This window comes from Gorilla gorilla, chromosome 16 (genome assembly GCF_029281585.2).
Source record: "Gorilla gorilla gorilla isolate KB3781 chromosome 16, NHGRI_mGorGor1-v2.1_pri, whole genome shotgun sequence".
Taxonomy (NCBI): domain Eukaryota; kingdom Metazoa; phylum Chordata; class Mammalia; order Primates; family Hominidae; genus Gorilla; species Gorilla gorilla.
The window spans coordinates 55724679-55750456 of NC_073240.2; positions in this window are offsets into that span (position 1 = coordinate 55724679).

Sequence of the window (25778 nt, forward strand, 5' to 3'; positions counted from 1 at the left end):
TGTACAGAGTCATCTGCCACCATGCCCAGACTCCAGCACCTGGGAGGCTCCTCTTTGGATGATTTATTGGAGTGGAAAAAAGTCAAAACTCTGTACGAACAAATCTGAGTTAGAATCCTGGTTCTGCCACCCTAACTCTATGTGACTTTGAGAAATCAATTTCTCTCAGCCTCCACTTTCTCACCTGTAAAACTGGCAAGATAATGTTTACCATATAAAATTACTGAGAGACAAACTAACATTTTGACATAACCAGCACAAAGATTTTTATAACTTCATGTTCCTTCTTGTTGAGATGTGTTTCCTCAAGCCACTGAAAGTCCTAGTCATTTGTGTTAATGTTTTGGTTCTGTTTTGCACTAGATGCTATATCCATTAAAAAGGAAATAATCTTTTAACATCTCCAAAGTGCCTATGGCCAACTCCATCCACAAACACTCCCCCTCAGAAAAAAATTTAAAAGGATAAAACATTTCTTTTGATGTTGCTAGTGACAGCAATAAGCCCAGAAATTCAGAGAACAAAGTTCATTTTCATAACTACAGATAAAGTTGAAAAAACCAGCCCCCAGTGTGTCTTTATTTCTAGTAAACAACTTTTTCTCTGCTAAAGAACTCCATTTTCATCCCATTTTCACTTGTATTGCTAAGCAACACCATGTACCCCCAGTTCTATTTCTGGTTCTGCGTTTATAGTCACAGACACCTACAAAGTTACATCCCACATGCTGGAGTATTTTTAGGTTTCATTTGTGAGCAGTCATATGGGCTATCAAGTACCTCAAGTCACAATAACGATGTTTTGTACTTCTACAGAACCTACCTTCACTGAAAATCTCATCACAAACTCTTTCCTCACCAATTTTATGACTCCCAAACTGCCCCAGCAGGCTGCCTGTGGTGATCTCTGACTGTGAAAGGAGGTGGCTCACCTAAGGCCATGGACTGCAAAAGGGAGAGACTCCCAGCAAAGGCACGTCCCAAGTGTCTGGCAGCTCTGAGCCATCTGAATGTGATGAGTCTCAGTTTACTTACCTGTAAAATACAGAGATTTGGCTCAATTATTTCTATATTCTATGCATCTATGATTTATATAATAGCTAAAATTTTGTGCCCCCATGAGAAATGTTCTTGCTTCCTGGTGACTCACAGCCTCCTTCCACCAACTAATTTTGAAAGTGAAAACAAATGGGAATGTGTCTTGTGTTTTATAAAACATATGAGCATAAATAGGAATCCAAGGAGATTACAGTATTTAAGGGAGTCCTTGAAAAAGACAGGATGGAGAATTAAAAGAAGGTGTTCTTGACTTAAAGCTTTGATTTTTACCTTTCATCCTCATTTGCTTAAGTCACCTTTCTAGGTATCTTTTAATAGTATTTAGAAGAAGCTGCCCACCAAGGATTAATAGCTACGGCAGGAGAGACTCAGCGAATCATAGGATTTTTAAGTAAAAAGAGACATTAGAGACCAAAAAGTAATGAGTAATAACAAAAGGAACATTTCAGAGGATGGCAGCAGTTGGTGACTCAAGATCTGAGTGAGTGTGAGAAATGTGACCTAAAGGCCACACCAAAAGCCTCTACCCTCTAAGTGGTCCAAAGAGCTATGAAGGAGAGCTTCAGTTAGAGCTGGGAAATGGAACTGGAAAGAATAGCAAGAGTCTGAAATATCCACGCATCTGTAACTTTCCTAGTTTGTATATAGGTTATTTTATTTATTTATATCTTGTCTTGTTCCAAAAAAAGGTTTAAGGCAGTTTACAAAGAGTCATACAACATAGCAAGTTTTAATAAACTTTAAAAAGGCTGAGGAAATGCAATGGTAGGAGGCTTATCGTTTTAACTCAGATTCTCCAGCACGCCAGGGAAACACACATTTATACATTTTCAACAGTCAGACTTCAATGCTGTAGCAGGAAGCATGGTGCTTAGCACAGTGCCTGGCACATAAATACTCAAATTACAGTAATTACTATGCATGCAATTGTTGTTGTTATTTGTTATTATTGGCTCAAAAAGTTCATTTTCTTCTCTCCCAAAATAAGAGGTCAAACTTCTCCCCATGGAAAATTTCCTTCCCTGTTCTACCATTCCCTGCTCTCCCCCTTCCTTTTTGTCCCAACATGCCCTTCTAACTTTACAAAATGATAAATAAAAGCATAATGAGGCTTCAGCTTCAGGGTCTTGAAGCCAGAATCTACACCGCTGGCAAAGTAACCCACTCTTAGCAAAGCTGCAAAACTGGCAACATTTCTTATTTTTCCTGGCATCCTTTTTTTTCCTCTTTTCTCCTGCATTGTGTAGCCCCATTTATGGTATCCCTTAAACTCTGTTCTACATCGCCAGTATAAAAGACATTCCTTCCCCTGAAGTATAAATAGCTCACACTAAAGTTCAGTGAGGGCAACATTTTCAAATGAAGCAAAGCTTCAAAATAAAGAGATTAAGCTCCTAAAAAGGAAATTCAGTTGTCCATACATAAAGGAGTATAGGAGGCCTTCTTTTAAGGAAAAGGGCAGAAAGGAAATTCTAAGTCATTTTTTATTGACTATATCACAAAGGTAGAGTACCAACTGAAAATAGAACCCAAATATAGCAGAGGCCACAAATGGCATGGTTTTGATTACAAGAAAAATTTGATTCCTACAATTTTAAAAATGGAAATAAATTGAAATCTGTAGTGAGAGGTGTAACTACCTACACATAATATATAGTAAAAATCTTTAAGATGCTTTAGTCCATTTTGGCCATTCTTACTCTCCTCTTGATGGCAATGCTTCCCCCAAAGTTCTCTCACTCAATGTAAGACAAAACCATTGCCAAAACATTGACTCGTTGGCCCCTTCTGCCTTCTAGGATTCCCTCCTTTGTCTCCTGCTTGAAATGTCTTGCTTTACTCCAAGTCTTTAGTTCTTTGTATCCATCAGCATGATTAACATAATGAAAGGCCAATAACCCAGCAGGTAGAGAAACTTCCTTTTAAAGGGTGACAAGGAGGAGGGAGAAAGAAGAGAATGTCTAGCCCTGGCCCAAAGGTGAAACTGATATTGCTACTGAAGAGAGGCAAAAAGAGGAAGAAACCCAGAACAGGGCCTCCCTGAACCAGGACCTCACAAGCTTTTCTACTGACAACCACTGGGGGTTGTGGTGGTGCTGGGGCAGCAGATGTGGGAATTGCTAACATCACTGAGGTCTCAATTTCATTTTTTAAAAAATGAAAATGAAAATCAATGCCCAATATTTGGAAAGGGCAAGTAGGCATGCTCTTTAGGGGAGGAGTATATATCGACATACCTGGGCTCATTTTTCAGGTAGTACGCAGGCCAACACATCTCTAAAAGCCAACATTAGAACTGGGGTTGTTATGTTTCCTGAAAATACTATCTCTGTGTGTTCTAGAAACATTTATTCCAGGACCTAGTTCCAAAGACAACTTTGACAATGATGTTCATCTTGTCATACAGACTCCATGGTGCCCAGTGCTGCCTCCTTCTCAATGCATTCTATCGTTTTCCATCTGCACCTCACTCCCGCAGCCACCATGGGTGATTATGGGAGCCTTCAGCCAAGTGCTTGTGTCAGGTGGGCAAATAAAGATTATTCTTATTTACTAGGTAAGAAAGTCTTCCAGAGTTACCGCCCACTGACAAGGGCAAGAAATCTGAATATTTTAAGGACCACTTCGCATAATATAATACATAGCTGTAGCTAAATTCTTCTAAATTTACAAGCCTGGAAATTTTACTAATAAATAATATTAGTTCCTTTGCCATTTAGCTGTAAGTATTCACAATTTTTACTTTCCTTTTTCTCCATTTTGACTTTCTCAAATTTTTTTGATGCCCACAGGCCACATAGAAGAATAATCTTTATTGCAGCAAAAACAACTCCTTGCTAACTTCACCCAAACATGCTATAGCATAAAACTACAGGAATTTAAAAAAATTCAGTAACCACTAACATTGAAACTAGAGAACCTGCAGGATATAAATACCTCTGGAGTTTAATAGCTATTTCTATTCATAAAGTCATGTCAAAACCCCCCAACCAATATTGAGTTTCACATCCAATTATGACAGAGAAGGAGAAGAACAAACCTCTCTTCTGTGGTAACAAGATAAACCCAGATTAAATAAGTTATATTTTTCTATAGGGCTACAAAGAGCTGTAAAAGCAAAGAAATGCTAATGAGCTGAACTCTAGAAAGAAAAGATGAATTTTTAAGCGAGCAGAGACCAGCAGCAGCTTCCATACTTGGGGGAAGGCATCTGGTAAATGTAGGAACAATGAGGAAATAAGCCTGCTTTAGCCTGGGTAGATTTTGCAGGAATAATTAAAGCTTGAATGGCACTATACGTTGGCAGTATAGATTGGAATCTAGTAGAGCCCAAAATGAAAAATTGCTTGACCAAATAATCCTCCCCACCCCAGAAGCAGCAGTGAATGAAGGGCCACAAAGCAGAAAAAAACTACACAATCCTACACATTCTCATAGAGCCTGGGTTTTAGGACCTTGCTAGCTTTTAATATAAAGGTGACAATAAACAATACCCAATACTACAGCCCAATCTTTTCTACTGACCACATCAAAAAGGCAGTGGTGGTGCAGGAGGTTAGGCAGAGATTAATTCAATCTAGTTAAAGTTACTGCTTTCTTCAGCTCAAATGGGCCATAGGAAAAATCTAAATAATTAGCCCCCACCCTAACCACTTCATGAATAAAGACCTTCACTCTCTAGAAACAAAACAAAAAAATTATCAGTCTGTAATGTAAAATATCTAATATGTAATAAGAAGTTATGAGACATGGAAAGTAGGAAAATGTGACCCATAATCAAGGCAAAACAGTCAGTAGAAACTGACCTACAGATGACTCAGTCATTGGAATTAGCAGCCAAAGATTTTTGCATCAATGATTTCAAATACATTAAAGGATTTATAAGAAAATATGAATGTAATATGTGAAGAGAGTGATTTGGCAGAGAAATTGAAACTGAAAGATTATAATTCTAGAGCTTAAAATATCTGAAATAAACCCTAATTGGATAGCTGAAAAGCAGATTGAACACTACTTGTAAAAAGTCATCTAATTACACCTCTTTGTGATGTCACTTTGCCGCTCTTCTCATACATAGATGCAGACCTATCTCTTAAATTTAAGTTGGTTTTGCTTCTTGCTTTAACAACAAAAAAAAAAAAAATGCAGCAGTAGTTATATTAGTCTTTATTTTAAGGCTGAGCCTTAATGTGAGAACAGACTTAAATAGACACTGAGGTTATTACTTTGGCCCTCTTGGATTCTACATAGAGACTTCCATGACACAAAGAGCCTGGAATAAAATACCATGTGATGCAACCATCTCAGGTCTCCCAGATGAGCTTAACTTCCAACCAACGTACCTACTGAATACAACTACATGTGTCAATTTAGGTGCAACTAGCAGAAAAAAATATGCATTCAACTCACAGCCTGGTGACAAATAACTTGTTTTAAGCCACTACATTTTTGTGTGATTTGTAACAGCAATACTTGGGAACATCATTGTCAGATTATTGAAAAATAAAGTTAAGGAGAAAAAAATCTCAAAAGGAAGGAAAAAACTCACATACATATTACATATTGGGAGATAATTTGAGGAAAAAAATTAATTTTTATCATAAACAATAGGGGCCGGAAGCCAATGTCAAGATAATAAATAGAAAAACACTTTAGCAGAAGTTATATATAAACACATATACACATATTTGCATTTCTGTGTATATGGCAGGTATATACCTTCAAAGGATTTTTAAGTTTTTTAAGTGTCAGGCTTATTGAGGTATAATTTACATAAAGTAAAATTCACTCATCTTTTTTCGGTATAGGGTTTGATGACAAACATTTAGAGTTATGTAATCTTCAAGTAGATCACAATGTGAGAACTTCAGAAAAGTATAATTTCATTGACTCTCAAATTCTTATCCTTAGTGCTATTGTTGTCATATGTCTTACTGTGTATGTTTTGTATCTACCATACGTTGTATTTACATTTGCAGAAATCAAGACAGTGTGGTTCACTATAATCAAAACATAGAATATTACCATCACTCCAAAAGTTTCCTCATTCTCCTTTGCAATCTATCACTACTCCCATCAGCAGCCCAACACTGATGTGATTTCTATTCCTATGGCCTGGCCTTTCCAGGATATTACTTACATGAAATCATATAGTATCTCAGTCTGTTCAGGCTGTTATAACAAAACACCATAGACCAGGTGGCTTATAAACTAATTTATTTCTCAGTTTTGGAGACTATGAAGTCTAAGATCAAAACACTGGCAGATTCCATGTCTGGTGAGAGCCCACTTCCCTGTTCACAGATGGCTGTCTTTTTGCTGTGTCTTCACATGGTAGAAGGATCAAGGGAGTCCTTTTATAAGGGCACTAATCATATTCATGAGGTTTCTACCCTCATGACCTAATCCCCTCCCCAGGGCCTCACTTTTAAATACCATCACATTTGGATTCAGGTTTCAACATATAAATTTGAGGGGGAACATAAACATTCAGTCTGTAGAATACAGAGTGTATCTTTTGTGTTCAGGGTTATTTTAGCATAATAAATAAAATATTCCTGCATATTATTGCATATACCATAATTATTTTTATTATTGAATAGCATTTTATCATATGTATGAATCACAATTTATCCATTCACCAGTTGATAATCTGGGTTGTTTCTAGTGATCAGCAATTATGCACCAAGCTGCTGTGAACATTTGTCTACCAAGTCCTGTTGACATATGTTTTCATGTCTCTTGGATAAACACCCAGGAGTGGAATATTTGGATTATACAAGTGTATGTGTAATGTTATAATAAACTGCTAAACTGTTTTCCAAAGAGGGTGTACCACCTTGAATTCCCACCAGCAAAGGCCAATAGCTCTGTGATCTCCAGTTGCTCATATCCTCTTGGGACTTAGTATGTTAATTTTAGCCACCAAATTAGAGAACAGCATCTCATTGTGGTTTTAATTTGCAAGTTCCTAGTGACTAGTAATGTCAGGTGACATATAATGTGCTTGTTTTTGCCATTCATAGTTCTTTGTTGTTCAAATATTCTGTGATTTTTATTGGATTGTTTTCTTATTTAGTTGTGTGAATTCTATATATATCCTGCATACATATCCTTGGTCAGATAAATGTTATGTAACTTTTCTTTTGCAGTAGGTGACTTTTTCTTTATTCAGGACCTTTCAAAGAAGAGAAAGGTTTCATTTTGATGGACTCCAATTCATAATATTTTTATGGTTTGTGCTTTTACTATGTTTTCTAAAATATCTTTGTCTAACTCAAGACCACAAAGATTTTTCTCCCGTGTTTTCAGAAAGCTTTATAGTTTTAGGTTTTACACTTAGGTCTGTGATATACTGAATGTTAACTTCATAGATTATGTGAAGTATGGATCAGGTTCACTGTTTCACATATGGATATCCAACTGTCCCAGCACTGTTTGTTTAAAAGATTGTCTTTTCCCCAACGAATTACATTGTCACCTTGTCAAAAGTCAATTGACCATATTCGTGTGGGTTTATTTCTGGATTAGTTATTCTTTTCCACTGATCTATACGTTTACCTTTTCACTAATACCACACTCTCTTGATTTCTGCAAATGTAAGTATAACATATAGTAGATATAAAACATACAGAGTAAGATATATAACAACAGCACTAAGGATAAGAATTTGGGAGTCAATGGAATTGTACTTTTATGAAGTTCTCACATCGTGATCTATTTGAAGATAGACTTGGTAAGTTAATGAAGTATTGCGCATTTTCTGGAACCACTTAAAGATAGTTAGCTTTTTAAAAAAAATAATAGTCACTAGGAAAGATAAAATAGAAAACTGAGAAAACTAAAATTACCCAGGAGATGGGTGAAAAGGATCTTTGACTCTAGATTTGAATTTCTAAATTCCTTCCATATATCAGAAGATGTACTACATATTCAGAATATTTATTCAACATCCACCAAGTATTTACTGAATGTCTACTGGATTCTAGGTATTGTGCTAGCCACTAGGGAAAATATTGATGAACAAAATAGGTGCAGAGCTTGCCTTCATGGAGTTCAGAGTTCAATTGGCAGACATTTAAATAAGACTCAAATATATAATTTTTAATTGAGAAGTGCTGCTAAAGAAAAAGTCAAAGAACAGAGAACTATAAAACCTAATGTATAGGAGGAGCCAAGATGGCCGAATAGGAACAGCTCCGGTCTACAGCTCCCAGCGTGAGCAACGCAGAACATGGGTGATTTCTACATTTCCATCTGAGCTTTGAAGAGAGCAGTGGTTCTCCCAGCACACAGCTGGAGATCTGAGAACGGGCAGACTGCCTCAAGTGGGTCCCTGACCCCTGATCCCCGAGTAGCCTAACTGGGAAGCAACCCCCAATAGGGGCAGACTGACACCTCACATGGCCGGGTACTCCTCTGAGACAAAACTTCCAGAGGAACAATCAGACAGCAGCATTCGTGGTTCATGAAAATCTGCTGTTCTGCAGACACCGCTGCTGATACCCAGGCAAACAGGGTCTGGATTGGACCTCTAGCAAACTCCAACAGACCTGCAGCTGAGAGTCCTGCCTGTTAGAAGGAAAACTAACAAACAGAAAGGACATCCACACCAAAAACCCACCTGTACATCACCATCATCAAAGACCAAAAGTAGATAAAACCACAAAGATGGGGAAAAAACAGAGCAAAAAAACAGGAAACTCTAAAAAGCAGAGCGCCCCTCCTCCTCCAAAGGAACACAGCTCCTCACCAGCAACGGAACAAAGCTGGAAGGAGAATGGCTTTGACGAGTTGAGAGAAGAAGGATTCAGATGATCAAACTACTCCGAGCTACAGGAGAAAATCCAAACGAAAGGCAAAGAAGTTGAAAACTTTGAAAAAATTTAGATGAATGTATAACTAGAATGACCAATACAGAGAAGTGCTTAAAGGAGCTGATGGAGCTGAAAGCCAAGGCTCGAGAACTACGTGAAGAATGCAGAAGCCTCAGGAGCTGATGCAATCAACTGGAAGAAAGGGTATAAGTGATGGAAGATGAAATGAATGAAATGAAGCGAGAAGGGAAGTTTAGAGAAAAAAGAATAAAAAGAAATGAACAAAGCCTCCAAGAAATATGGGACTATGTGAAAAGACCAAATCTACGTCTGATTGGTGTACCTGAAAGTGACGGGGAGAATGGAACCAAGCTGGAAAACACTCTGCGGGATATTATCCAGGAGAACTTCCCCAATCTAGCAAGGCAGGCCAAGGTTCAGATTCAGGAAATACAGAGAATGCCACAAAAATACTCCTCGAGAAGAGCAACTCCAAGACACATAATTGTCAGATTCACCAAAGTTGAAATGAAGGAAAAAATGTTAAGGGCAGCCAGAGAGAAAGGTCGGGTTACCCACAAAGGGAATCCCATCAGACTAACAGCAGATCTCTTGGAAGAAACTCTACAAGCCAGAAGAGAGTGGGGGCCAATATTCAACATTCTGAAAGAAAAGAACTTTCAACCCAGAGTTTCATATCCAGCCAAACTAAGCTTCATAAGTGAAGGAGAAATAAAATCCTTTATAGACAAGCAAATGCTGAGAGATTTTGTCACCACCAGGCCTGCCCTAAAAGAGTTCCTGAAGGAAGCACTAAACATGGAAAGGAACAACCAGTACCAGCCGCTGCAAAATCATGCCAAAATTTAAAGACCATCGAGACTAGGAAGAAACTGCATTAACTAATGAGCAAAATAACCAGCTAACATCATAATGACAGGATCAAATTCACACATAACAATATTAACTTTAAATGTAAATGGACTAAATGCTCCAATTAAAAGACAAAGACTGGCAAATTGGATAAAGAGGCAAGACCCATCAATGTGCTGTATTCAGGAAACCCATCTCACGTGCAGAGGCACACATAGGCTCAAAATAAAAGGATGGAGGAAGATCTACCAAGCAAATGGAAAACAAAAAATGGCAAGGGTTGCAATCCTAGTCTCTAATAAAACAGACCTTAAACCAACAAAGATCAAAAGAGACAAAGAACACCATTACATAATGGTAAAGGGATCAATTCAACAAGAAAAGCTAACTATCCTAAATATACATACACCCAATACAGGAGCACTCAGATTCATAAAGCAAGTCCTGAGTGACCTACAAAGAGACTTAGACTCCCACACAATAATAATGGGAGACTTTAACACCCCACTGTCAACATTAGACAGATCAACGAGACAGAAAGTTAACAAGGATACCCAGGAATTGAACTCAGCTCTGCACCAAGTGGACATACTAGACATCTACAGAACTCTCCACCCCAAATCAACAGAATATACATTTTTTTCAGCACCACACCACACATATTCCAAAATTGACCACATAGTTGGAAGTAAAGCTCTCCTCAGCAAATGTAAAAGATCAGAAATTATAACAAACTGTCTCTCAGACCACAGTGCAATCAAACTAGAACTCAGAATTAAGAAACTCACTCAAAACCACTCAACTACATGGAAACTGAACAACCTGCTCCTGAATGACTACTGGGTAAATAAGGAAATGAAGGCAGAAATAAAGATGTTCTTTAAAACCAATGAGAACAAAGACACAACATACCAGAATCTCTGGGACGCATTCAAAGCAGTGTGTAGAGAGAAATTTATAGCACTAAATGCCCACAAGAGAAAGCAGGAAAGATCCAAAGTTGACACCCTAACATCACAATTAAAAGAACTAGAAAAGCAAGAGCAAACACATTCAAAAGCTAACAGAAGGCAAGAAATAACTAAAATCAGAGCAGAACTGAAGGAAATAGAGACACAAAAAGCCCTTCAAAAAATTAATGAATCCAGGAGCTGGCTTTTTGAAAGGATCAACAAGATTGATAGACCACTAGCAAGACTAATAAAGAAAAAAAGAGAGAATCAAATAGATGCAATAAAAAATGATAAAGGGTATATCACCACCATTCCCACAGAAATACAAACTACCATCAGAGAATACTACAAACACCTCTACGCAAATAAACTAGAAAATCAAGAAGAAATGGATAAATTCCTTGACACATACACTCTCCCAAGACTAAACCAGGAAGAAGTTGAATCTCTGAATACACCAATAACAGGAGCTGAAATTGTGGCAATAATTAATAGCTTACCAACCAAAAAGAGTCCAGGACCAGATGGATTCACAGCCGAATTCTACCAGAGGTACAAGGAGGAACTGGTACCATTCCCTCTGAAACTATTCCAATCAATAGAAAAAGAGGGAATCCTCCCTAACTCATTTTATGAGGCCAGCATCATCCTGATACCAAAGCCTGGCAGAGACACAACCAAAAAAGAGAATTTTAGACCAATATCCCTGATGAACATTGATGCAAAAATCTTCATCAAAATACTGGCAAACCCAATCCAGCAGCACATCAAAAAGCTTGTCCACCATGATCAAGTGGGCTTCATCCCTGGGATGCAAGGCTGGTTCAATATACGCAAATCAATAAATGTAATCCAGCATATAAACAGAACCAAAGACAAAAAACACATGATTATCTCAACAGATGCAGAAAAGGCCTTTGACAAAATTCAACAACCCTTCGTGCTAAAAACTCTCAATAAATTAGGTATTGATGGGACGTCTCTCAAAATAATAAGAGCTATCTAGGACAAACCCACAGCCAATATCATACTGAATGGGCAAAAACTGGAAGCATTCCCTTTGAAAACTGGCACAAGACAGGGATGCCCTCTCTCACCACTCCTATTCAACATAGTGTTGGAAGTTCTGGCCAGGGCAATGAGGCGGGAGAAGGAAATAAAGGGTATTCAATTAGGAAAAGAGGAAGTCAAATTGTCCCTGTTTGCAGATGACATGATTGTATATCTAGAAAACCACATTGTCTCAGCCCAAAATCTCCTTAAGCTGATAAGCAACTTCAGCAAAGTCTCAGGATACAAAATCAATGTACAAAAATCACAAGCATTCTTATACACCAATAACAGACAAACAGAGAGCCAAATCGTGAGTGAACTCCCATTCACAATTGCTTCAAAGAGAATAAATACCTAGGAATCCAACTTACAAGGGATGTGAAGGACCTCTTCAAGGAGAACTACAAACCACTGCTCAATGAAATAAAAGAGGATACAAACAAATGGCAGAACATTCCATGCTCATGGGTAGGAAGAATCAATATTGTGAAAATGGCCATACTACCCAAGCTAATTTACAGATTCAATGCCATCCCCATCAAGCTACCAATGACTTTCTTCACAGAATTGGAAAAAACTACTTTAAAGTTCATATAGAACCAAAAAAGAGCCTGCATCGCCAAGTCAATCCTAAGCCAAAAGAACAAAGCTGGAGGCATCACGCTACCTGACTTCAAACTATACTACAAGGCTACAGTAACCAAAACAGCATGGTACTGGTACCAAAACAGAGATATAGATCAATGGAACAGAACAGAGCCCTCAGAAATAATGCCGCATATCTACAACTATCTGATCTTTGACAAACCTGAGAAAAACAAGCAATGGGGAAAGGATTCCCTATTTAATAAATGGTGCTGGGAAAACTGTCTAGCCATATGTAGAAAGCTGAAACTGGATCCCTTCCTTACACCTTATACAAAAATTAATTCAAAATGGATTAAAGACTTACACGTTAGACCTAAAACCATAAAAACCCTAGAAGAAAACCTAGGCATTACCATTCAGGACATAGGCATGGTCAAGGACTTCATGTCTAAAACACCAAAAGCAATGGCAACAAAAGACAAAATTGACAAATGGGATCTAATTGAACTAAAGAGCTTCTGCACAGCAAAAGAAACTACCATCAGAGTGAACAGGCAACAAAATGGGAGAAAATTTTTGCAACCTACTCATCTGACAAAGGGCTAATATCCAGAATCTACAAAGAACTCAAACAAATTTACAAGAAAAAAAACAATCAACCCCATCAAAAAGTGGGCGAAAGACATGAACAGACACTTCTCAAAAGAAGACATTTATGCAGCCAAAAAACACATGAAAAAATGCTCACCATCACTGGCCATCAGAGAAATGCAAATCAAAACCACAATGAGATACCACCTCACACCAGTTAGAATGGCAATCATTAAAAAGTCAGGAAACAACAGGTGCTGGAGAGGATGTGGAGAAATAGGAACACTTTTACACTGTTGGTGGGACTGTAAACTAGTTCAATCATTGTGGAAATCAGTGTGGCGATTCCTCAGGGATCTAGAACTAGATATACCATTTGACCCAGCCATCCCATTACTGGGTATATACCCAAAGGACTATAAATCATGCTGCTATAAAGACACATGCACACGTATGTTTATTGCGGTACTGTTCACAATAGCAAAGACTTGGAACCAATCCAAATGTCCAACAATGATAGACTGGATTAAGAAAATGTGGCACATATACACCATGGAATACTATGCAGCCATAAAAAAGGATGAGTTCATGTCCTTTGTAGGGACATGGATGAAATTGGAAATCATCATTCTCAGTAAACTATCGCAAGGACAAAAAACCAAACACTGCATGTTCTCACTCACAGGTGGGAATTGAACAATGGGAACACATGGACACAGGAAGGGGAACATCACACTCTGGGGACTGTTGTGGGGTAGGGGGAGTGGGGAGGGATGGCATTAGGAGATATACCTAATGCTAAATGACGACTTGATGGGTGCAGCACACCAGCATGGCACATGTATACATACGTAACTAACCTGCACATTGTGTACATGTACCCTAAAACTTAAAGTATAATAATAATAATAAAAAGTATCTACTACCAAGAGTAGGTATTTTTCTTCATAAACAAAGAAGCATTTTCTATTCTTTGTGATACAAATCATCCATTTAGAGTTGAGCTTAGAGATCCTTTTCAAAAATGTCATAGTAAAAGAAAAAAGCTAATAAACCCTTGATTTTATATAAAAATAAATAAATAAAAATAAAACCTAATGTATAACAGAGATAATGGATATAGTAGACAATACCAGGATTTAGATGACAAATATTGCCCATTCTTTTCTCCTTTCAGACCTGTGGAAGAATTATACTTCTTAGTTCCCTTAAAAGTTTTTGTGGCCAGTGGTTATGCCAATGACAAGTAGTTATAAATGATGCATTATTTCTAGTGATAAACATTTAAAACTGAGTTCGCAATCTTCCATGTGCTCTTGTCCTGCCTCAGCAAAGAGCAGCCTAGTGTAGAAATGGTAGTATCACTAAAAAATGAAATCTGTCAGACTGAATCCCTGAATGATAGATAAGCTGAGTCCCCTGCCAATTTACGTTGGATATATTAAAATAATTGTTTGTTGTTTTAAACTACTGGTATTTCAGGGTGTTAACACAAAATGATTTAGTCTAACCTGACTGCTATATGGAGGATAGAAAGCCTTTTAAGCAAAGACCCAAACAATAAAGAGGACATAGGTAAAAATAAGGGGAAACGTATTTCAGGAAGAAGGAAAAACACATCCAAAGCCTTTGAAGCAGTAAAGATATTGATTCATTTTAGGAATGCAAAGAAAGCCAGAAGGGTATGACAGAGTGAGCAGTGGGGAAGTGCTGAGATGAAGGTGGAGAGGTATTCAGAAGACAGATTGTTCAGGATGTTAGAGACTATGCTCAATATTTTGAGTTTGGTCTAAATGCAACAGAATGCCCTCGAAAGTTCTTAACCAGTGGATAAATATTTACCTTTCACTTTTATTCCTCTGGATGTTATGGGGAGAATGGATTAGGATAGGGAAAGGAATAGAAGCAAAAAGACCCACTTGGAGACTATTTTAATAGTTAACAAAAAACAATGGTTTGCTGAAGGTAGTCAAAGAGAAAATAGAACAGGGTGGGTTTAGGAGTTCAGATTGCCAATTGTATTAATGAGTAGAATGCAAAAAAAGGATAGTGATGATGAAAGCAAATTATCAGGAATGACCGTCAAATACCTGGCTCCCACAGCAGGGTGGTGGGTAAGAAAGACAAGTGACCAGGGGAAAGCTCTGGTGGAAAGACAGAACTCTTTTGGACATGCTATATTTGGAAGAACTATGGGATATCTAAGAAGTGCAAACGAAAAATTGGATATAGGAATCAAAAGCTAAGAAGGCTATCGTGTTGTATTAGTGTGTTCTCACACTGCTGATAAAGATATACCAGAGACTGGGAATTTCTAAAGAAAAACGGTTGAATGGACTCAGTTTCACATGGCTGGGGAGGCCTTACAAACATGGTAGAAGGCGAGGGAAGAACAAAGGCATGTCTTACATGGTGGCAGGCAGAGAGAATGTGAGGCAGGTCAAAGGGGAAACCCCTTATAGAACAATCAGATCTCATGAGACTTATTCACTACCACGAGAACATTATGGGGAAACCCACCCTCATGATTCAATTATCTCTCACCAGGTCCATCCCATAACACGTGGGAATTATGGGAGCTACAATTCAAGATGAGATTTGGGTGGGGACACAGCCAAACCATATCACATGGTTTCGAAATAAATTTAGGGATCACTGGGGTTTTAAGCCTTGGAAATAGATGGCCTTAAATGAGGAGAGCACAGAAGGTAAAATGAGGAAAAAGACAGAATACTGAGTAATGCCAACATTTAGAGCTTTTCAGCTGAAGAGAAGCTGACAACTAAGATTAAGAACTAGTCAGAGAATTAGGGGGAAATCAGGAATCAGAATCCAAGAGACCAGTATTTCTAAAGGAAGAAGTTCAGAAATTGTAAAATATCTAAAATGAGGATTCAATTGTTTATTAAGTGGGACAAATGTCACTGCTGACTTCAGCAAGGGCAGATAGAGTTTTTAGAGTGAAATTCACACTGGACTGACGTGAAGCGTGACTGAAAATGGAAAGTGAAAATAGCAATATCAGTAACTCTCAGAGAGGCTAAGTTATAAAGCATACACATATGCCAGTTTGCTGGGGAGTGATATGGCTTCAAGGGAAGGTTTTTATCTTGTTTTTAATGGAAGACACCATGTTCAAATGCTAATGAGAAGTATCCTGAAGAAAAGAGCTCATTATACTGCCTTTGACATCCCCAGCAATATCCCCACATAATCACACAACTAATCTGTTACCAAATCCTGTTGCTTCTATCCGTACATTGTCTTCAGCCATTCCCCTATCTTTGTTTCTATTGTTTCTGCATTAAAGCTTTCATGTATCTTAACAGAGCTTTTATTACAGTGTCTACCCAGAGGCAGCCAAACTGCAAGGTAAAGAACATAGACCTCCAGACTGCCAAGTCTTCCCAAGACTTCTGACCCCAACCACAAGGAGTTACGGTGCAACTACAAAGTTAGAGGGAAGAGTTTATACAAGACGACCCTCACTTCTCACACCAACCCACGTTGGGGGAGTTTATAGAACTATTTTCAGTTTTGGTAATTTACAGAAAACTTACAGAATTCACTGAAACCTATTATACTCATGGCTACATATATTATAGAAAAAGGATACAGATTAGGACCAGCCAAAGGGAAGAATACATAGGGCAGAGTCTAAGAGGTTCCAAACATGAAGCTTCAGTTGTCCTCAGGATGAGTCACCCTTGCAGCATCTATGTGTGACAATAGGTGTGGAGTACTGCCAATTCAGGAAGCTCACTTGAGCTTGACGGTCTAGAGTTTTTATTAGGGCTCCATTATACAGACATGATTCATAAGTTGTCCACATGGTTTTACTATATCTGTACTCTCTGCTTTCCAAGAGGTCAAGTTGGTATCACATGGTCTAAGGGTCCCTCCATGAGTAACAAAGTATTCTTACCACTTAGAAGATCAAAGGGCTTATAAATCATTTCTCACCAGGAATTTGGGAAATGGCCAAATCTCTCTTTGGGCCAAATTCCTTTTTTCTCTTTTTTTAAGAGGAGGTCTTGCCCCATCAGGCAGGCTGGAGTGCAGTGGCACAATCACAGCTCACTGCAACCTTGACCTCCTGGGCAAAATCAATTCTCTGATCTCAGCCTAAGTAGCTGAGACTACAGGTGTGCACCCATCAGCATGGCTAATTTTTAAATTTTTTGTAGAGATGAGATCTTGCCATGTTTCCCAGGCTGGTCTTAGACTCCTGAGCTCAAGTGATCATCCTGCCCCAGCCTCCCAAAGTGCTGGGATTATAGGTGTAAGCCACCACACCCAGCCAGGGCCAAATTCTTTATTATACATGTATGGTTAATTTTATGTGTCAACTTGACCTAGTTTATGGTACTTTGTTAGCCCCAGAAAAAAAAAAAAATACAGGTGGTAATAAGGCCACGATTGAAAGCCCTTTCACTGTACCCCTGCCCCCATCCCCAAGGTTGAGAAACAACCTGAGAAATTCACTGTTCCGAATTCTTCAGTCCCTCCCAGTAATACATACAAAATTCATGCCCTTTGCAGGTGTCTCCCTGGGGCTTGGTTTTGAACTTGCTTTGATCCAGTAAGACAGGGAGACAAGAAACAATGATCCAGTTTCAAACTGAGTCACTTAAGGAAGCCTGGCGAGTTTCCTTCAGCCTTCTGGGGGCTTCTGCCATGAGTTGGGGGAAAAAAAGTCTCAAATAGCCACGGGTCCCAGAATAAAAAGACATGAGGAATAGATCTGAATGCAAATCACTATCCAAAACTGAGGCTAGCCATTCCACACCACACTCAGGAAAGCTCTAACAAGACTTACAAATTCATGAGTGAGAAATAAATACTTAACTTTGTTAAGCCAGTGAGCTTTGGGAGTTGTAATTAGGTATTATCAAAAACCGATTAGTATACTCACAACATAATATTCATTCCCAGTTTTTAGTATACTCACAACATAATATTCATTCCCAGTTTAAGCTTCTGATCTACATTCATGTCCAGTTTCCTGAACTCCAAGCTGATTCTGGTAGGCTGAAGTCTTAAATAGTTTCTACTTACCACTTTCTCCTGAAGGCTCAAAGAAACCCAGCTTTGAATACCTTCAGTGAAGGCTATTAGTAAAAGACACCCTCCACCATAGAGAAAACAAGGAAGAGAGCTCTGCTTAATGGAAGATCACTTTAACCATTCCTCTCTCAACGAAAACCTCATCTTCAAATAGAACAGACATTGTTTTTACGTTTTTCAATTCCTTCTTGAGCATTCCACAGCACTCTTCCCTATGGCAAGACAACAGTGTGCACATATACTTGTACAATGAATGAAATAGATTTTTGTTTCCTTGTTACATCTTTTATCTTTGCTAACAGCCTACAACATCGCAAGCCAAGGAGAGATCGTACGACAGTGGCAGTCAGGAACGAGAGTTATACATCATGCTGTTCCTCATAAACTAACCCAGAAAGAGCGAGAAGGCACGGGATGATAATTTCTGATTGACAGATAAAGTTCCAAGTCACTATCTTAAGCATTGCTGGTACAAAGAAATACTCACGCAGATTTAAATGTCCTTTTTATAACCTCTCTAACAGCAAAGTCAGTTAAGGTGACTTGGAAGGAAAGTTGCCAAGCTTAGCAGAACAAAGAGATAGTCTCCGAGATGAACTTCATTTATCTGCAACATTGAAGTCAATCCAGTTCAATGAGACATCCTCAGGGCATTACACACAAGTTCTTTGTAGAAATATTGAAAGTAGGATAACCTACCACTCTTGACTTTTCAAGAATCTGTTTTCCTTCCTCAGAAGATGAATTGGGAGGCAAAAACTTCCTTCAAACAACCGTCAGCGCACAGTTACTCAAAACTGGAGGGAAAAAATAAGACTAGGTCAAGGTCAGGGTCAGAGGGCAAGAACATTCTGAAAATTAAGCAGAACATATTACCCCCACAGGAGAGTTTGCACAGGCACCAAGAGGAAAGGGTTAACCAGAAAGGCTTGCAGAGGCCACTGACATAGTCACAAGGTAGGAAGACAAGAGGCAATGCTGAGATGTACTGAGCAGAGTTGGAAATGTGAACCCCTTCTTCCAGCTAAGAATAGTAAGCTCCCTTTACTTAGCTTTATAGTACATAATGGCTTTTATAAACACCTTATCATCTGGTCTTCACAAAAACCTGCAAGGTAACTGTGATTATCATATTCATTTCCCCAAGCTGCTATCTATAAAAAATGACTACAAACTTTGTAGTTTAGGTTAACAGCAATGTATTGTATCATATATCTATAGACTAAAAATCTGAAATCAAGGCGTTTTCAGGGCCATGCTCTCTCTGAAACCTATAGAGGACAATCCCTCCATGACTCTTTCAGCTTCTGGTAGCAACTGGTGTTCCTGGGCTTGCGGCTGTAGCTCTCCAATCCCTGCTTCCACCTTCGCACTGCTGTGTTCCCAGCGTGTCTCCATCTTCATATGGTGATCCCCTCTTCTTATAAGGACACCAATCATATTGGACTAGGGCTCACCATAATGAGTTCATCTTAACTTGATTACATCTGCAAAGATCCTATTTCTAAAAAAGGTCACATTCATAGGTACCAAGGGTTAGAACCGCAACATCTTTTGGGGACACCATTCAACCCATGACAATTATCTCCACTTTGCCAATAAGAAAAATGAGCTGCACAGAGGTCAAGTCATCTAAGTTTATACTGTCAGCAATTAGCAGTTAGGACTTAAACCAGGTCCTACTTCTGATCCTGAGCATCATTTACTACATGATAAAGCCCTACCCATTGCCAGCTCCACAGCCACACCATCACCATTGCAGCTGTATGAGTGTTTTACAGCAGCAGTCCCCAGCATTTTTGGCACCAGGGACATCTTTTGTGAAAGACATTTTTCCACAGACCGGGGGCAGGGTGAGGATGGTTTGGGGATGAAACAGGTGTTAGATTCTCATAAAGAGCATGCAACCTAGATCCCACGCATGCACAGTTCACAATAGGGTTTGCGCTCCTGTGAGAGTCTAATGTCACAGCTGATTTGACAAGAGGCAGCGCTCAGGCAGTAACGCTCGCTCACCCTCCACTTACCTTCTGTGCAACCTGGTTCCTAACAGGTCATGAACCAGTACCAGTCCACGGCTTGGGGGTTGGGGACTCCTGCTTTAAGGCTTAATCTAGACAAACTAGATCAAGAGTGCAATACCCACAAGGGCTGACGGACAAAGCCCAGTGGTCATATATCCAGAAATGGCTTTGCAAATCTATGCACCAGCTGGCCAGGTACATACAGTGACTTGAGGGCCATTTGAGTAGCCTGCACACCACTCAATGCCAGAATGTCCATGATTCAAGTCCATCTTTTAGGTCTGCTCTTTAAATGTCCTATTTGAATACAAATATCTGCAGGCTAACTAGCTTAATAAATTTTGTACATGTTATTGATTTTAATCATCCTTTTATGTATGTATTTTGTTCATTTCCTTACAGAGGTGTTATGTGTCACACAGATAAATGTAGAGATGGATAAATTATGTTAGGTACTTCCTGGGAATACAAAAATAAATCTTAACCTCTGTTCTTAATGAGCTTTCATTAGGATACTTCAGAGTGAAAATGAGAAGACTCAATTTTTCGAATTTAAGGAGAAGGATGTTTAAGTTAATGGTTTCCAAACTTGCATAACTTTCAAAATAACCTGGAAAGCCCTTTTTTAACTCATTGCTTTTTATTTTGGGTACATTTGTCTTAGGTTTTTGCTTCATGATTACTGTGAGGCTTAGGTGTAACAGGTTATTTTAAATAGATGACAAATTATGTTTGCTCACACAAAAAATAGAACAAAGAAACAACTTAAACTATACACTTTAACTCCATCCCTCCCCTGCATGTTGACTTTTTGTTGTCTCCGTTTACATATTTTTATATTGCCTATCTCTTCACAGGTTGCTATAGCTATTATTTAGGATAGATTTGTATTTTAGTCTTCATACTGGAGTTATGAGTGAATTGCACACTGCAATGACATATAATATTCCGAGTTTTTCTGTGTACTTACCTTTACTACTGGGTTTTATACCTTCAAATGTATTCTTTTTGAACATTAGTGTTTTTCTCTTTCAGGTTGAAGAACTCCCTTTAGCATTTCTTGTAAGTCAAGTCTGGTGGTGATGAATTCCCTCCACTTTTGCTTGTCTAAGAAAGACTTCCTCTATCTTTCATGTTTGACGGAAAGCTTTGCTGGGAACAGAATTCTTTATTGGCAGTTACTTTTTTTCAGCTTTCTGAATAAGGCTTCTGTACCCCTTGTTCTTTCTCAGCTCCCTCTTGAACAGCAATAATTCTTAGATGTGCTCTTTTGAGGAAATTTTCTACATATTTATTATAGGCATTCTTCATTCCTTTTCATTCTTTTTCCTTCTTTGTCCTCTGTGTATCTTTCAATAGCCTGTCCTGGAGCTCAATGATGCTTTTTTCTGCTTTATTCTGCTGTTGAGAACCTCCAGTGAATTTATTGGCTCAGCAAATGTATTTCTCAGTTCCATGACTTCCATTTTATTTCAGTAACTCAAGTTTTGTTAGATTTCTCTAATAAATTTCTGAGTTGCTTTTCTGTATTATTTTCAGAAATTACTAAATTTCCTTAAAACTGTTACTGTGATTTTTTTTAAGAGACAGTCTTGCTCTGTCACCCAGGCTGGAGTGTAGTAGCACTGTCATGGCTCACTGCTGCCTTGAACTCCTGGGTTCAAGTAATCGTGCCACTTCAGCCTCCTAAAGTGCTGGGATTACAAAAGCATGAGCCACTGCATCCAGGCTGTTATTTAGAATTCTTTATGAGAGAGCTCACCTATCACAGTCTCATTAGGCTTGATCACTGGATTCTTGCTTTGTCCATTTGGGGAGGTCACAGTTCCATGTTTGCTATTGTTTCTTGAGGATTTACGTCTATACCTTTGCATTGAAGGGTTAGTTACTCCAATCTTCTATGTTTGGCTTACTATGGTTTTTACTGAGTATGTTTGCTATGTTTGCTTACAGAATTTTTTTTTTTGCAATATACTTGTTGAATATCTTTTTCCCACTGGGTCACTGCCTCCTTCTCAGCACTAGGTGACCCAGGTTTGCCTCAACTGTAACAGACATCAAAGTGCTGCCCATCCTGGATAGGGGAGGTCCCAAGGGGATATCCCAGCAGCATGGGAAGGCTGGCTGGATGATATAGTTTGTATATTTGTCTTTGCCCAAATCTCATGTTGAATTATAATCCCTAGTATCAGAGGTGGAGCCTGGTGGGAGGTGATAGGATCATGCAGGTAAATTTCTCATGAATGGGTTACCACCATCCTCTTGGTGCTGTCCTCATGACAGCGAGTTCTTATGAGATATTGCTGTTTATAAGTGTGTGGCACCTCCCTCTCTCTCTTGCTCCGCTTTTTCCATGTGATGTGCCAATTCCCCCTTTAACTTCCACCATGATTGAAAACTCCCTGAGGCTTCACCAGAAGTCAAGCAGATGCCAGCACCATACTTCCTGTAAAGCTGTGAAACTATGAACCAATTAAAACTCTTTTGTTTATAAATTACCTAGCCTCCAGTATTTCTTTATAGCAATGCAAGAATGGCCCAACACACTAGTGGTTCATGCTCAGGGCACCTGTGGGAACATGCTTCCTACTATGTGGGCTGCTACGCCAAAACAGGCAGCATAGTTTTCCAGTCTGAGAAGCTAGTCTGCAAAACCTCTCCCCTTCATCTCTGGCTGTCCCCAGGAATTTTTCTCCCTTCAGGCACTTGCAATGCTTCCCACAGACTGAGGCAGACACAGGTCTGTCAGTGAGCCCAAGATGATGGGAAGCTGGGTATCTACCTCAATCCCACTCTTTCCAGTATAATAACCATGAATTGGAGGGAAGTTTTCTGTACACTTGGTGTCTAGCTGATTGGAGAATGGCACTGTAGATAGAGAGGTCCTATTCTCTTATCTGCATGGAGGTTTTTACTCCTCTGTGGTCACAGTAACAGTCTCATCCTTGTATTTGAGTTCTCATACTACTGGTGATGATTTTAGTGCTGTGAATTTGTTTTGATTTCTGTGGGGGTGAAGGGAAATAATGCTAGTCTACCACTCGTGAAATCCCTCTCCTGGACAGCTTTTTTAAAGTACATTTTCATACTATCTCGAAATGACAATTCGAAAATTATATGAATAATTAGAATTATCTAGAGAGTAGTTAAAAAATCAAAATTCTGTACATAACAATAACCAGGTTGAGAAAATGTGACTTTTACAAGAAAAAGAATATACCTAGTAATAAATATAAGAATGCGTGCCTCTAATTAAATGTGGTAAGTTGAACGCACATTTGTCTATTCACTCTGAATCCCCACTAAAATGACTATAGAGGAGTAATAGTACATTATCCACACAGATAAAGAGTACAGAAAAAATATGAATAGATGAGAACTGTCAACAAAAGCTTTGGAAACTAAAAAGTGAAGAGTTCAAATAATGCTTAGTAACTGATAAAGTAGGGTGAACTTGAAAACGCGCTTCCTATTCCAGAACCCTAGAAGGTGTCAGGAATTGGAGGCATCAAATGCCTTTGGAAGGAAGAAAATAGCTTTGAAACAGCCTTACATATTTTAGATGGGAGAATAAATTAACTGCATTAAAATTGTAAATGCACATACCATTGACTTAGCAATATCACTTACAGTAAGTTTTCCTCCAAGTGTACTCATATGTACAGGTATGTGTAAAATTATATTTGAAGTATCTTTTTAGTGACAAAATTATAATTAATCTTATGGTCTATTGAATAAAATAAACCATGGTATATTCATGTAACGACCTCATCAAGAGATACTAATCTCTGTACCTTGGTCTATACTGACATACAGAAGGTAGACTAATCTGTCTAGAAGTCTGTTGAGAAGCTCCTGGGCAGAAAAGAAAGACAACTGGACCACTGAAAGAAAATTAACATGAAAACTAAAGTCTAATGGAATAGATCAGACAGGACAAAAGACCTGCACATCCAAGGAAATAATAGTTCCAGGTCCAGCGTGAGCCTGTGCCTGATCACCCCTAAAGCACTCTCCTCTGTAGCATCCCTAAACTAAACCTTACCAACTCTCAACTGAAAACAAAGAGCAATAAAACAAGCTACAACCATGCCACCAAGGCCCAGTAGCTCTGCTACAGGTAACCTTTCCAAAAGAGCTGGCCCCATAAGGGAGCACAGCCTTCCTGCTTGGCAGAGCTGGAGGTTAATATCTAGAGATATTTACAAGCCAGAGGTGAAAAACCCAGAGCAGCCTAGGGTCACAACCTAAGAAATGAAAGGCAGCAGGCACCAAAACTAAGGGAGCACAACCTATCAGGCAACGTCTCTTGTCACATTCTGCACACATCAGTGACTTCTGGGAGAAAAAACTTGTCATACAATTATAAATGGGACTCATCTGTAGCAGTTACAGCCAGCAAACTAATGGGATACCAGATAGAAAGGAGCATCCCAGTTATGTTGTTTATCATCCATCTGCCCCTCCAAATTTACTCTCCATCCTTTTCCATCCTGCTCTATGCTTATAATGACTGGCCTGTGTCAACTTCATCAGCTGGTTCCCATTTAAACTCATAGTTAGGTTTGGTTCTGAGGAGCCAAGTAAGAGCTCAGAGAAATGACTGAGATTCGAGTATTTATTCCCCTGGAATAATGGATCGTCCATGCAGGTTCATTTCAGATTGATGACACCCTTCCATCCAAACGTCAGAAAGCTTTTCTCTGCAAGCAACATTTGAACAGACACCTAAATGCAGTAAAGGAGTGAGCCAACTAATTATAGAGGAGGAATGCTCAAAGCAGAAAAAAGAGTGGTCCTGAGCCTGGGGGGAACAATCATTTTTATTTTTAAAAGATCACTCAAAAAAAAAAAAGACTTTTGCTCTATGAAAAACTCTGTTAAAAGAATGAAAAGACAAGATACACATTGGCTGAAAATATTTGCAAACCACATATCTTGAAAAGGACTCGTATAAACAACTCTTAAAACACAACAGTTAAAAAAAAAAGCAATTATAACATGGGCAAACAGGCCGGGCACAGTGGCTCATGCCTGTAATCCCAGCACCTTGGGAGGCCAAGGCAGGTGGATCACGAAATCAGGAGATCGAGACCATCCTGGCTAACATGGTGAAACCCATCTCTACTAAAAAATACAAAAGATTAGTCAGGTGTGGTGGCAAGCGCCTGCAGTCCCAGCTAATTGGGAGGCTCAGGCAGGAGAATGGCGTGAACCCGGGAGGCGGAGCTTGTAGTAAGCTGAGATCGTGCCACTGCACTCCAGCCTGGGAGACAGAGCGAGACTCTGTCTCAAAAAATAATAATAATAATAATAAATTAAAAATAAGATGGGCAAACAGACATTTCACCGTAGGGGATATACAAATGCCATATAAGCACATGAAAGGAAGCTCAGCATCACCAACCATTAGAGAAATGCAAATTAAAACTGATGAGACATCAATGTACACTTACCAGAATGGTTGGATTTTTTTAAAAAAGAAAGGGGAGAACACCAAATGCTGGTGAGGATATGGAGAAACTGGATTGCGCATATACTGCTGGTGGGAACACAAGATGGTTCAATCACTCTGGGAAACAGCTTAGCAGTTTCTTAAACTAAACATACACTTACCATGCAACATAGCAATTGCGCTGTTAGGCAGTTGCCTCAGAAAAAAAAACTGTGTCCACACAAAAACACATGAGTGGACACATGAATACATGAATGTTCATAGAGGCTTTAATTTTAATAGTCAAAAGTTAGAAAAAA